This window comes from Protopterus annectens, chromosome 3.part0 (assembly GCF_019279795.1).
Source record: "Protopterus annectens isolate FY-2018-M chromosome 3.part0, PAN1.0, whole genome shotgun sequence".
NCBI classification, from domain to species: Eukaryota; Metazoa; Chordata; order Ceratodontiformes; family Protopteridae; genus Protopterus; species Protopterus annectens.
The window spans coordinates 894,368,053-894,383,585 of NC_056731.1; positions in this window are offsets into that span (position 1 = coordinate 894,368,053).

The window sequence follows — 15,533 nt, forward strand, 5'->3', positions numbered from 1 at the left end:
TGAACAGCATCTGAAACCAATATTAAGATTTAGTAACAGTTTTATAAGAGATACCAGTAACTTTCTTGTTGCTCTGAAAAGCCATCTGAGTGCTAGTCAGATAAATGGCATTTTACTAGTGACAATGGATATTAAATCTCTGTTTACTATTATTCTTAATGATATTGGTATTCAGTATGTAAGAGAACTGTTAGTTCATCACAGTAACTATTTGCCAACTAAAATCTCATCTATTTTCTCTATGTTAAGGATACTAGTGGAAAACAATGTATTTTCCTTTGGAAAGGTTTACTATCACCAGGTACTGGGAGTGGCTACGGGAATCCCAGTGGCAAACATTTATGCTAATTTTGTGTTAACAAGGTGGGAAGAACTTTATATTTATAATTTAACTACATCATGGGCTACTTTTAAGAGAAGTCAGTTAAAATTTTGCAAAAGGTTTGTGGATGACATCTTCCTTCTCTGAGAGGGTGACAGTAGATCCTTACAAACCTTTGTGCAAGAATTACATGAAACCACAGCATTTCTTGAGTTCGATGTAAAGTTTTCTAAAGAAAACAATTTTTTAAATATTACATTATGTACTGTTGTTAATGAGGAACTGCATACATCGATATATAGAAAAAATTTTCAGACGGCTAGATATGTTCATGCTAATAGCCATGCACCTCTGATATGTTTGTAAAGTGGTTGTGAAAAGTCAAATGCTACATGCTATCAGGTTAAATACTAGAGAAGAAGGGTTCAGAAATGAATTAGAACATATGGCAAATGACTTTCACTCTAGAGGGTATGATACCACATTAGTTAGAGAGAATATCGAATATGTGGTCTCTGAACATAATGGATTGGCTTGTCCATATTTGTATAACAATCAACCTATCATTAATAATAAAGATGTAATGGCTAATAGGAACTGGTCTCTTAGCTATATTACAAATTATAATAGGCATACACAACAAATAAAGAATATATTATAGAGAAAAACTGGACCATATTACGCTCAGGCAATGAACTTTGTAAGATTATTACAGTTTTGCATATAAAAAGGATAAAAAACCTTAAGCAATTGCTGTGTTACAAGGGTTTTAAGTGTAACAGATGAAAACAAAACACAGTGAGTAAGCAACAGACTATTCCCCTGCTATAACCATAGCTTTTGTAAGTATATAAACAATGATGTAGAATTTATGCACCCAATTTCTAAAAAGAATTTTGTTTTCCAAACATTTGCTACTTGTCACACTGAAAATGTGATTTACCTTGCTAATTGTGGGAAATGTTCAGCCTTTTATATAGATAAAACGAATCATAAGCTAAAAGATAAGATAGCATCACATATGCTGAATATACGTAGAAAATTAGACACAAATGCTTTTTATAAGCACATTCAATGTTATGGAAATGAACATTTATTTAGGTTTAGAGTGCTACAAAAGATAGACTTGAATCATAGGGGTGGAGATACTGTTACTCTTTCAGAAATAGTGGAATACAGGTGGATAAATTATTTTAGGGCAGATGCCCCACCTGGTTTAAATACAATAAATAGTATGAAGCCTATATTCAAGTCAAAACATTCTATTATTTAATGCTTTATGAGAATTTTTATATTGTTCTTATATTGCTTTTTATGTTATGTGGTTTTATTGGTGATCAAAGGGTTAACTTTTTACTGAATTAAGTAGTTTCAATTGGTAGGCTGGATGTGATTTTAAATTGTTATATAAATGCTGAACTGATGTTTTAAACTGTTGCGTTGAGAAAGAGTCTTGTACTTGAAGGCTTTGCAGTGTTGCAGTTTATCGAATAAACATATTGCTTTGTGAGATGGTTGGTCTTTTTGGTTTATTATTTTTCAAATATAAATCAAATTTGTGGGTCACATTTGGATTGTATAGCTAGGCTTTTAAGGGCTCTAGTGGTCATTAGCCTAGTATACACCAACCTGTGAGCCCATTGAGCCTATGAACCTATGATCAATCATATGGAGAAAATCCAAAACAAAATCTGACTCATTCCATATTGATCTGATGCTAAATAATGCAGACTTTGCCAAATTTTAAATCTCATTAGTGACCGAGTCTGATCAAAAATACCATCTCCTAGTTCATCAGACTAGTTCTCCATTTTTGATTTACTTCCTGTCCCACATTACTAACCCTCCTACCTGCAAACTCTTCCACTTTGCTGTACCACATCAGTCTTTTCTCACTATCCTGCAAACTTTCTATCTCTCAGTGCTATGCCTTACTTCTTTCTCATCTCTAATATACTTTTTCGTATGTCTTCCCTTCTGTTGTCCACAGTTGGTTACCTCCTCCTTTAACTCCCTTCAACTAACCCCTTCTGCTGCTTTTCTGACTTTTTCTCTCAGTCCTCCTGATGTTGCCTCCTCTCCTCTATTTTTAGAGTCACCACAACTTTCCAGTTCTACTCAATATTGATTCCCATCTGCCTACATCTATCTGTCTAGGTCCTGACTACCCTTCTCTGTCTGGTCCCTGCCCATATTTTCCCAGCTTGTTTCATGCCTGCCTCCACTTGTCACCTGTGTGCTTATCTCCCAGTCCAACTTGTTGTCTCTCTGGTTGCCTCAGTTCCAGCTCTGCTCTTAAATTTCCCTCCCATTAGGCTGTCTGCCTCCATCTACTTCCTATAACCTCCTTCACCTCGTGCTCTGTCTGTATATTCTACTGTATGCCCCAAATTCTAGCCCATCTCTAGAGATCAGTCAGCCACACTGACAACAATAGATCAAAACTAGTAGAATGAACCTACCCCCTCTCCACTATAACCTTTAACCCCCATAACTCAACATTTCCCGTTCTTTTTATCACCTTTTTGTAACAATTCAGTTGTAAAATGGCCTGTAGCACTTCATTGTACTTGGAGATAAATGTTTTTGTTGACAACACCATATTTACTTGTAAACTAATAGACTCTTGACATGCATATAAAACAACAAACCCTAACTGACAGAAACTTGTACTTCATCCTTAACATTACAATTGACCTTAATATAACAGTTACTAGAGTTTTAAGCAAACTGCAGGAAAAGAAAAACTAGTCTAGGCTGTGGAGAGAATAGATAGTAGGGCATAAACAGTGTAGAGGTGGTAGACAATAAAAAGCAGACAAATCAAACAACGTAGCAAGGACACAATGGTAAGTCTAACAATGAGAACTACAAGAGAAGTTCTGTATTCGTTATGAAGTATAAGTTGTAAATCTTTCTGTTCCTTAATTTTAAAAATAAGCTGTACTGATTAGCTGTTCTACCCTCTTTCCCAAATTCACTAGTAGTTTATACAAAAGAACACAACTTATTTTAAAAAAGAATGCACAAAAGTAGTTTGCTTTCTGCCTTTTCACTTATGTGCAGTGTATTCAGAAACTGAAGGAAGTGTTGAAATTAAACAACATTCACTTTATGGCTTTTGCATTTTCACGACAGCCTAACAGCTCAATATAAAATTATTTACATAATTTTTAATAAGATCTTCAGAGCCCTTGAGCAAAATAAAGGAATTATGGGGAACTGTAAGCTTTTTCTCTGTGCAGGTTCTGTTCCTGCTTGCTCTCTGAACAGCAGTGGTACTCAGTAATCATATTGTCTGATTTGGTCAGTATTAACATTCAAACAGTGTGGGAATCTACACAGTTGTGAAGATTAAATAACATGTGGCAATGCTTGTGCGACATTTGTGAAGTCTGCACAGCTGTTATGCTTTACATATAAAGAATCTGTCTGATCAAATAAACACTTGCAATGGTGTTCTTGCTTTCTGGAGACTCAGGCATTTGTGGGGATTAAGTAACACTGCCTGTGTTGTAAGCCTGAAAGTTTGTTCTTTCTGCACATTGACTATGCTTAGTACAAAAACTTACATCTGATTAATGCTTACTAAAATGTTTAGACTTTAATGAGACTGACAAGGGTGTGAGGATTCATTGAAGAAAAGTCACAGCTGCATGTTGTGTACAGCTGATTTGCTAGACTGTTCAACAAACCAGCTGCAGGAGACTGATATGTACAATTATACAGCACAAAATGAGACCTGGAATTGTTGCTGTAAAACATTCATGGAAACTGAATGTCACACTGTAGTCCCTTTACTCTCTCCCTCTCTATTTGCAGCTGCAAATATAATATTTTTGCTAAAGTCTCCTCTTACAGGATGCAGTGGATTAACACAAAAACCGAAAGCACAATGGGGGCAGAAAAGCAAGCCAGTTACACCAGGGTCAGGGACTATAACCAACCATTGTCCTTCTTGGGAACCAACTTACTGACCACCAGGAAATTTATAGCCACTCCCTAAGGAACGCAGTCTATTGTTCGGGTAGCAGGAAGAGATGTCAGAGTGGTCATGTAAAGACAAGAAATATGATTAGGATAAGAAAGACCAGATTGTTTTAGAAGCACTGGGTAACTATTTATAAGTAAAGCAAGATAAAACTGCAGAGAACTGGTGACATTTACTGTTTATTGTTTTACCAACTTGTAAAGAAGCCTAAAAAGAGCTTTCTATAATTTTAATATTTTTGGACTAATATGTGAAAAAGGGATTGCAGAAGGATGGATGGATGCCTAATACTCATGTATTTGGTATGTTTGGATGAGTGGACAAGTGGACATCTGCTGTGTGTGTGTGTGTGTGTGTGTGTGTGTGTGTGTGTGTGTGTGTGTGTGTGTGTGTGTGTGTGTGTGTGTGTGTGTGTGTGTGTATGTATGCACACTTCTGTCTATATATATATATATATATATATATATATATATATATATATATATATATATATATATATATATATAAAGTCCCCTTCAGAAGCTCGAAAGTTTAAAAGACTGAAAATCAAAATAAAACTCAAGCTATCGAAAATGGAATATGTCCCTCCTCCACTGTTGTGCTGTCTCAGAGTTGGTATATATAATTAGGGGGTGTGGGGGTGCAGCCAAATGTTTTCAATATTTTAAGTTTTAGATATTTTGATTTTAATTCTTTTGAACTTTTGATCTTCTGACATAGGAAAAAAAAAAAATATATATATATATATATATATATATATATATATATATATATAGATATATATATCTTAAAAAACTGCAAGAAAGACTTGACGCACCTAAAGATTCAATAAACTCTGTGTAGGCTTTGTGCAGAGCATACATAGAGTGTATGTCTTAGAGCGACGGTGCTCAAGGTGCATCATTGTGCAATGCATATTATCAAGGTATGGCATGCTTCGGCTAGGTTTCATGGCTAGCAACAGTATTGCTGGCCATGAAACATTTTTAATCGAATGTGGATAACATGTCTCTATATAGAAGAGAAGCTATGGTGTGTGGATTTGCACAGAATGCCACAATGATCACCAGGACTTTAAAAATAGCATCATTTTGTTAGTACAACACATTTACACAGAGGAAAACTTGGCAAAATTAAACAGAGGACAAATAACTAGTAACACATAGGAATGTGTTAGAATTTAGTACTCTTACACTCTTGTGAGAAATGGGGAAAAAGCCATAACAATAGGGGAACAAAGGTCCAAAAGTAGGGACAAATGTCTAATATTGCGCTTCCAAACTTAGGAAGTGGATATAATATATAAGCTGTACATTAGTATGAGCTTTTTGAAAAACATGAAGTTTGAAACTCAAATGTCAGTCAGTAGTTTCTGACTGCACTCTGCAATGGCATGTCAACGATTTGCCAGGAAAAAAATTGTTATGAGGAAAAGATCACAAATATGACACAAAAAAATGGAACATTCTGCACAGATCAGGACAGTTGAGAGGCATGCGCTCAAATGCATGTTATTACCGAGTCACATCAGTCCAGAGATCATGCTAGTGATATGGCAGAAAGCCACATATTTCATAAGGAAAACATCTGGACATCCTGGGAATATCTGGACAGTTGAAAGGTATGAATGTGAAGTACATGATCCAAACACAGTACTGGACAGTGTACCTACAGTGCAGAGTATTGTGATATTCCATTCCTGGAATACTGTACTGAAGTTATGTTAATGGCCTATAACAGGGCATGGAACTGACATGTAAAATAATCACTCAGGTGAAGTGTGTGTATCGAGTAAGGACACACAGATGAATTGTTGGAATGAATGCAGGGAAAGAGTACAGGTGAATCCCCCACATGTACAGCAGAGGAGGGCACGTCAATGTAAGACGGCTGTAGAAGCAACACCAAGCACATATCTATATTGTACAGTATAGACTGTACAGTGAATATGTGTTGTCTGTGACTGTCATACAAGGTGACATAACAATAGGGAGGGTGTATGTGTGAGATAACTATCCTTACATGAATAATGCATAGGACATCTATCAGGGATCTGACATGCAATTAGGGAAGGGTGCATATTGAGCAGCTGTACAAACTGTTATACCTGAATACAAGTGTACTTTCAGTAGAGGTCTCCGGCAAGGTGGCCACAGGTAAAGTATCATGGCAAACATTATAAGAACCAACCAAAATTATGGATAGTATCAGAATATACCACCACTAATTCCATGCCTGTGACATAACATATGTGATGTGGACTGATAACAGAAGAGCTTGCACACACACACACTTGACAACTATTATGATACATTCACACTCTTGAGTGCAAACACGCATACTGTCCTGGTACTGTAATATTTTCAGGAGGTGTTAGGAGGGACTGCTATACCTGCAGTTGACAGTATGGGCAATCCTGGATAGTTGTGTTGTGTGCACAGAATATATCTATGGCACAGTTCACACTGTTGAAACAAAAAGCTGTAAACCACAAATGCCACTCTCCCAAGAAGACGGTATAACTATATCATAAATAAAACTTCTTTAATCGAATAAAATGAATAAAACATGTATAAGTTAAGCGCTTTTCGTCCCACCTAGTTGTGGGACTTCTTCAGACAAAGAAACCTTGCAACAACTACAGTTTATATCCTAGTACTGCGGTGCCAGAATTACAAACACCACAGCTGATTAAAATGCTCATTAAACATTGAGTAGTTTAAATTGACAAATAAAACTTTATAACTATGTTTAGCATTAAAGCAGTTTAACCTAATACTTCCCTAACATAAACTAAAACATATCAGTAACCATTAAAATGGTATAAATATTTAAAAAATATTTAAAAATATTTAACGTATATTTTATGCGTTAATATCAGTGGGTCTATAATAATGACAATAGCCTGAATCCAATAAATACATTTAAATCACATGTATAGACAATGGACAAAAAACCTTGTTTAACAAATATAGGTGTAGTATTCACTAGCATGTATAAAAAAAAGGGGGGGGGGCAGGAATGTCATAGATGACATCATAAAAACCAAAGACCAAGTGAATACAGAAAATACCTATATATATAACAGGTCAGTGTTATCAATTTAAAACAAGTGACTAATTCAGTGAATCTCAAAAATGGTGATCTTCTCTTATATTGGGGATAGATCTATTCTGTACATTGAAATAAGAGATATGAATTATGGCTACATGAATGTATAGATGTATCAATACATGAATATACCTACATATAGTTGGTCTAGGTAATATATATGTATAGATATGTCCTCATTGACACAAACTTCTTAACTTCAATATTGGGTAAAGGGAACATATTTCATTAAGTCCAGGAATAACATTAGCATTACAACGTATCTGCCAGTATAATTCCAAGACCTCCAGTTGACATGATATGGTCCACCCCTACCATCTGAAAGATCACAATCGACTGCTGTAAACAGAAATTTGTGATTCGGATTTTCCACTATATGTTTTGCTAATGCATTTTCAAGTTTATGTTTCTTAATAGCATATAGGTGTTCATAGACACGTTCACGAAGTTTCCTGTCAGTTTTCCCAAAATAAAATGCAGAGCATTGTTGACATTGGGCTAGATACACTACACCTTTAGACTGGCAGGTAAATTTGTGTCTCACCTCATAGGTAACATTCCTAATACAAAAAGTTTCCCCAGTATTCATATAAGAGCAGTAATTACACATATTGCATTGGAACATACCTTTCCTCCATGGCAGTCCCTGTACGTTAATCTCTATAATTTGTTTAAGATTTTTGCCTCTTTTCCAAACTATTTTTGGTTTATCAGGTAGTTTATTTCCTAAATCTTTATCACTATTGATTATGGGCCAATTTTTGTTGATTATTAGTGTGATGACCTCACTATCAATACTAAAGGGAGTTATGAATGCCAGTCTTACTAATGAATTATCTAAGTTTTGGGCCTGTACCACCAAATGTTTTGTACCACCAATAATAGCTTGGTAAATACCTGATTCGCTTTTTGTTTTTACTTCATTAACCAGACTGTCTATGAGTTGTTTTGGATAACCGCGTCTCATAAACATTTCTTTAAGTAACTGGCACTCTTCAAGAAAATCCACATTTCTGGAGACCATACGGGCTGCTCTAACTAATTGGCCTTTTACTACTGATCTCTTCTGATACCAAGGGTGGTTACTACTGTAATGGAGAAAGGTGTTAGAATATGTTTCTTTCCTATACATTTTAGCACAGAATGATCTATTCTCATGGTCTTTCCATAAATCTACATCTAAATAAGCAATTCTTTCATTGCTATATGTGTGGGTGAAATACAGGAAACCAGAACTGATATTGAAGAATGAAACCAAGTCAAGTGCTGTTTTATCATCTCCTTCCATTAAAATAAAAATATCATCAAGGAAACGTGTATAAAATTTAATTTTATTCATCATTTAGTCATTCTTTCCTATCACTTCCTGTTCCCAGTAAGCCGTGATTAAATTAGCAAAGCTCCCCCGACATGGGGAGCCTATGGCTACACCTATTTTCTGTAGATAGGTTTTGTTATTAAAAATCAAAAAGTTATAAAACTATATCCAACATTTCTTCTATCAAGGTAATTTCTGACTGCTTAGCCCCCCTTTTCCTTAACATGAAACTCACCCATTCTATACCGTCTTGGTGATGGATACATGTATACAAGTCCCTCACATCGACAGTTAAGAAATTTAGACTGTCATTGAACTCGAGATTGTTAATGTTTTGAAGGAATGCCCAAGAATCTTTACATATTGCTTTCTCTTGTTGTATATATTTTTGTAATATATTATCCACCATTTTTGCACAAGGATATGTGATACTATTTCTAGCATCAACTAAAGGTCTCATGGGGGGATCAACTAATGATTTATGTATTTTAGGAATTCCAAAAAGATTTGGGGATCTAGGTGTTAACATGGTCAAATAGTTTAATGTTGACAAGTCTATTCTTCCTTCTATAAAGAAGTCATTAAATAATGACCCAGTTCTAGAATATGCTTGTTGTAATTCATTTCTAGATGTTTCTTGATAAGCATCACTATTTAATATACTCAACATTTTGTCAGTATATTTTTCCTGTGTCATAACGACTAGTCCCACTCCCTTATCCGGTTGCATGAATCTAACCCCTGTTTCTCTCAATAATTGCAAAGCCATTTTTTCTTGTGTAGTAACATTGAATGACATATTTTTCCTATAAATATTATTATTAAAAATCAAGGCCAATGTCAATGGTCTCTGGCTGACAAAATTTGCAGATGATTGCAGATTAGTAGCTTTCATTGAATCCCATACTGATACAAATTTTCTCCAAGAAGGGCTGACACAGATAAACAAGCTGTGTAAGAAGCATGGACTAAAACTAAATGCCAAAAAAATGCATAATAGCATCCTTCAGGAAGTTATCCACCCCTGTTAACTATTATATTGACAACACACCCCTTACAGTTGACCTAGTAGTCAGGTACTTAGGAACACACATAGACAGTAATCTAGACCTTTGACCCTCATGTGTCTACAGTACTGAGGAAATCATTCTGTGTTGTGGAACTTATAAATAAAAGTATGGCATCTGCGTCCAAGGAAGTCATTGTTCCATTATATTTTGCATTAATCAGACCTATCATTGAGTACAATACCCCTTTTGGTATGGACTTAATCAGGCATACCTAACAACTGGAATGTCTACAAAATATCTTCACTAAAAGAATACAGTGCATATGTAAAATATCCTATGCAGACCACCTCAAGGCCCTATCCATGTATTCTGTTTCCTACAGGCTTTTGAGGGGACATCTAAGCCTGGCATACAGGGCATTGCCAGACCCCACTCTGATGGACATCCTGCATATCCACAAAAAATACAGCACCAGAATTACCCATTCTAAGCTCTTAAACCTGGTCTGTTATATAAATAGTACCTGCTGGAGAAACAGGTATTTATCCCAGAGACTGCACTGTTTCTGGAACAGGCTCTCAATCCATGTGAAGCAGAGTTCCTCCCTAATCCAATTCAAGTCCAACTTGGGCAATTGGATGGGGAACAGGAAATTCCACCCTTGTTTGGCACCAATGTCTTTAATGGACACAAGCAACATATAAATGTTTCATCTCCCAAGCCCCTACCTGTAAAATGTTTAATCTCCCAAGCCCCTACTTACACTTATCATGGGTATCAGAACTTGTCGGAGATTTGGGATGCATGGCTAGGCTTAAAAGGCCCTTGTGGACATTAGCCTAGCAAACACATATGAGCCTAATGGTGTTCCACACAAGATAGTCATGTATATTCCCCAAAAACAATACCTATGTATGGCCAATAAGCTGAGTGACAGCACACTGTGACAAAAATGGCACACTTCAGTTACACATCACTGGAAGATGTATAGGGAGGTACATGAATAAGGGTGCATTGTACACAGTTCTTTGTGTAATTAAGGTTGGAACCATGAAGTTATTATGGCCTCTAATGTACATGCCCATCACATACCCAGTAGTGCTCTTACATTCAAGGGAGTAGTTAGCACTGTGACCACATGCTGGTGAATATACCACTTACCCTCCAGCCCAGGACACAGGTCACATGCCTACTGGTCTAATTATAGGGTGTAATGTCTACATTATACTTGAGTGGTGTGTCTGTTTCTTGATTCAGCAAATCCCTCCATGTGTCTCATCGATGCAGGTGCTGTCATCGCTGTGGCAGCAGTCTCTGGTATGTGTTGATACTGTCTGTATTATACTAATGTCACAGCTAGAGTCAATGATTACCCACAAGCTGTAGCCCTTCAGGCAGCTGTTTGGACACTGCATGTGTATGTCATCTGTGATGTCCATCACTTAACTAATGGGCAAGGAAGGGCCTGGCAGACACACATAATGTACCAAACTGATCACTGGACCTGAGATAAATGTCACATCACACACTTCAACATAGTGAGATGCCTTGCATGTCATAAACTGGTCTACCCATTTGTTGATACAGCTGCTCATGGCACATATGACAGTGTTAATTGAATGCCTCAGTGTGGATTTTTGTCAAATGCCTCGACCTGGTCAAGTCCCACATGATGATACTGTTGTCATCATACATGCCCTCGATGAACTCTTTGAAGAAATCGATTAGATGTAACAGACTTGATGTAGTAGTAACAACTCACAAAGGTCTGTTGCACACATCTGGAATATTACTAATGTACATGTAGAAGAGGTCCATGATGAAATGTTGGTCTACATCACAGTCAAGAAGAATCAGGATGTCTCTATACATGCATGTATCAGGTGCTGTCCCCCCAGCTCAGGTCGATGCATTTTGATGTAAACCCTTGTGTGGGAACATGGGCCATGCAAAGGGTGTGTTGAACAGTATATTCCACTGTATCAGGAAGGAGTATGAACTGGGTCATGCCATAGGTTATTGGTGATGTTGTCGCAGCACATGGATTCCATGTGGCAGGCCTGGATGAACATAAGACAGTGCATACTGCATATTGTGATCTGGCCTAGGGTTTTGACACACTCATGCACTCAGGTATCATTGTGAAAACCACAAGCTGGGATTAAACCTTACATTAATTGATGGATAAAGAATTGGCTCACTGACAGAACACATCATTTGAAAGTTGGTAAATCAACTTGTACCAGCAGAGCTGTCACCACTGGAAAACCACAGGGATATGTGCTTGACCTGTCACGGTTAGAATTGTATTTCTTTTTTTTCAAAACAGGTTTATTGTTTTAACATATAAGAGAAATATCATAACAATTTTATACAAGTAATTAAAAATAGGTATTATTATAATATTCAACAAAACAACTAAAGTATTTACAAAGGCATCCACTACAATCAGATCAATTAATTAAACTAAAATACCATGCTATTGAAATTAAAATTTTTTTAACAAATTTTGTAAATTATCCCATACAATAAAATAAGATGTTTTCTGTTTGTTCTAGTCCTAATTGTGTTTATTTCCATATGGCACACTATATTCATAACATTTTTAAATTCATTGAGCGAAGGAGGTGTATCTGAAATCCAATTTCTAGTTATTATTTTCCTAGCCACTGCTAGAATAGACCATAACAAGGGAAGCTTAACCTTTTAACACTTTGAGGTACAGGTGTGTTGAATAATATAAGAGATTTAGAAATAATGAAATTATCTGTAAAAGAGCCTGCAAAAATTCATTAATTGACTTCCAGTATTCTTTCAATTTTATACAGTCATAAAACATATGAGCCCAGTCAGCATTAATTTCTACATTACATCTCTTACATAGATTATCTTTATTATTTATTTTATTCATCATCCCAGGTCTATAACAAGATCTATGTAAAATTTCCATGTATAAAGTCTCCAGACAATGGAAGACATAGTTCTATAAGCAGATTCCAATATATATTGTTTATCTTGTTGATTTGGTGGGTCCCCATTAATAGAAGTGAAATAATTCCAGTATGAATCCACACTGTAAAAAGTTTCTTGTCTGATAACTTTATGTATGTATGAAAGTTTACCTTTATCAGAAACTTTATGTTGTAAATTTAATATCAAGTAATCAATCAGTGTTGTTATAGATTCTTTAACAGTTATAGACATTAAATCTATTTTATTAATGAGATGTTGTCTAAAGGTCTGAACCTCTAACCAGCAAGTTTCTCTTAGATCAAATTCTTGTTTTAAGAAATCTATATTTTTAACTTTATTATCAGATATCAACTGATACCAGTACTTTAGATCATTATCTATAGCTAAATGAGTTCCTTCAGAAGTAGATGACAAAAGCATACCCTGAGTATACATTATAGGAAATACAATAAAATTCCATTCCCTATACTTAGGGTGCATGAATATAAAGTTACGATAACTAATAATAATATTTAATGGGTAACAAACCATATGTTTAGGTGTAATAGGTGAAGTACAAAATTCCTTTAGTAACCATAACATGGAGTTATTTACAATCATATTTTTATGTGTTAAGGAGATTTTCATGAAGTGTATACTAATTAGCTCCCAATAATCTTTCCATTTTGTGACATATGACTGATCTATTAATAAAGTAATAACTTTTACAATAGAAGAGATAGTATATAAATTAAAGTCTGGAAAAGAAATACCCCCTTGAGACCAGCTATTAGTATGTTTGTTTAATGCAATCCTAGGTCTATTAGGTGCCCATAAGAAATTTAACATTAGTGTGTTCAGTTTCTTGATAATTATTTTTGTAGGTGGAAGTATTATTGATTGTATTAAGTATAAAATCTTGGGAATTTTATCATTTTAATAATTGTAAGTCTCTCCTCCATAGTAAAAACCATATTATTCCAGGTATTAAAAAGATTTTGTATATTAAGAAAACAGGTATTATAATTATTATATATAATAGATTTAATATCTTTAGATAGTATTATACCTAAATAAGTTATCTGACCTGAATTGGGTACATATTTAGTAAAATCACTAATGAGAATATTTTTTCGTGTATATATAGGTAGTATTTTAGTTTTTTCTTCATTGAATATTAAACCAGAAATACTTTTAAAATTCATCATGTTATCAAATAGAGACTGTATAGAAGGATTAGATCCTGCTGATGTAATTAGAACATCATCTGCACAAAGTTGAATTTTGGATGTTGTATTTTCATCTATTTCAAAACCCTCTATGTCAGTACTGTTTCTGATCAAATTAGCCCAAGGCTCCAATACTAAAGTGAATAATAGTGGAGAAAGTGGACATCCTTGTTTTGTACCTTTAAGAATGGGTATTTTTTGTGAAACATATGTTCCTACCTTAATATAAGCCAACGTTCCTTTGTATAAATGTTCAATTAGATTTACAAATGCATCCGAGAAGTTTGTGCACTTCATTAAGGTAAACAGATAGTCCCAACTTACTGAATCAAATGCTGAACTTATATCAAGACTAATAAGTGTTAAATCTTTCTTTTTCCTATTTGCAAAATCTATTAATGTTAAAGTTCTTCTTATATTATCAAAAGTATTTCTATTTACAATGAAGCCTGTCTGATCTATATCTATAATGCCGGGAATGATTGTCTTCAATCTATCAGCAAAGATATTCATAAACATTTTATAATCAACATTAAGTAATGAGATGGGCGATATGAAGAACATCTAGTTGGATCTTTATTAGGTTTTAAAATTGGCGAAATAAATGTATATTGCCAAGATGGGGGGGTTATTAACTCAGTTTGGGCCAAAATAAAAACCTTATGTATTAATGAATATGTATTTTAGAAAGGATTTTATATATCTCTGGTATAATACCATCATTACCCGGTGCTTTGTTTGATTTAAGCTTATTTATTTGTGTAATAACTTCTGTATATGAAATACTCTTGTCCAATAGTTTAATCTGTTGTTTATTAAGCTTTTATTCATATTTGTGGTTATAAACTCCTTTATTTTATCTTTAGGTTCCATGTTAATATTATTATGGTTAATTTTGTGAAAGTGATTTCTAAATTCATCTAGTATTTCTGGTATACTAGAAACATTCTTCTTTTCCTTAGAGAAAAGATTTATTTGATATGGTTTTGTTTATTCAACCTTTTGTTTTATTTTTAAGTCTATGTAAGTATTTGGGGCTTATTGAATAAGACAAAAACTTGTATTTCTCTAAAGTTATTTTAACTTTATGAGTTAAAATTTCTTTGTATTTCTCATTTAGTTTGTTTATTTCTTCAATAACTTTCTTGTCCATAATATTTTCTTTATTATTATATTTATAAGAGTCTAATTTACTTTGAATATCTAACAATTCCTTATCCCAAGATTTCCTTTTATTATTATACCATCTGATACTTTGTCCATATAGATATGATTTTAAGGCATCCCAAACATAAACAATGGAGACTTCAGGAGTATTATTTATTTCTAAAAATGTTTTACTTCTGAAAGTATATATTCTTTATAGTCTTTTAGTTGAGTTAAGTATGCTGGTATCCTTTTGATCTGAACATTATGAGTATTTTTATCATGAATTCAAAACAATTGAATTATGATCAGATATAGGACATGAAATGATTTTGGAATTAATTAAATCTGTTACCATCTGGTTAGAAATAAAGACCCTATCTATTTTTGAATAAGTTTTGTATCTGTTAGAAAAAAAGGTGTATGGTAATGATTTTGAATCTATCTGATTATT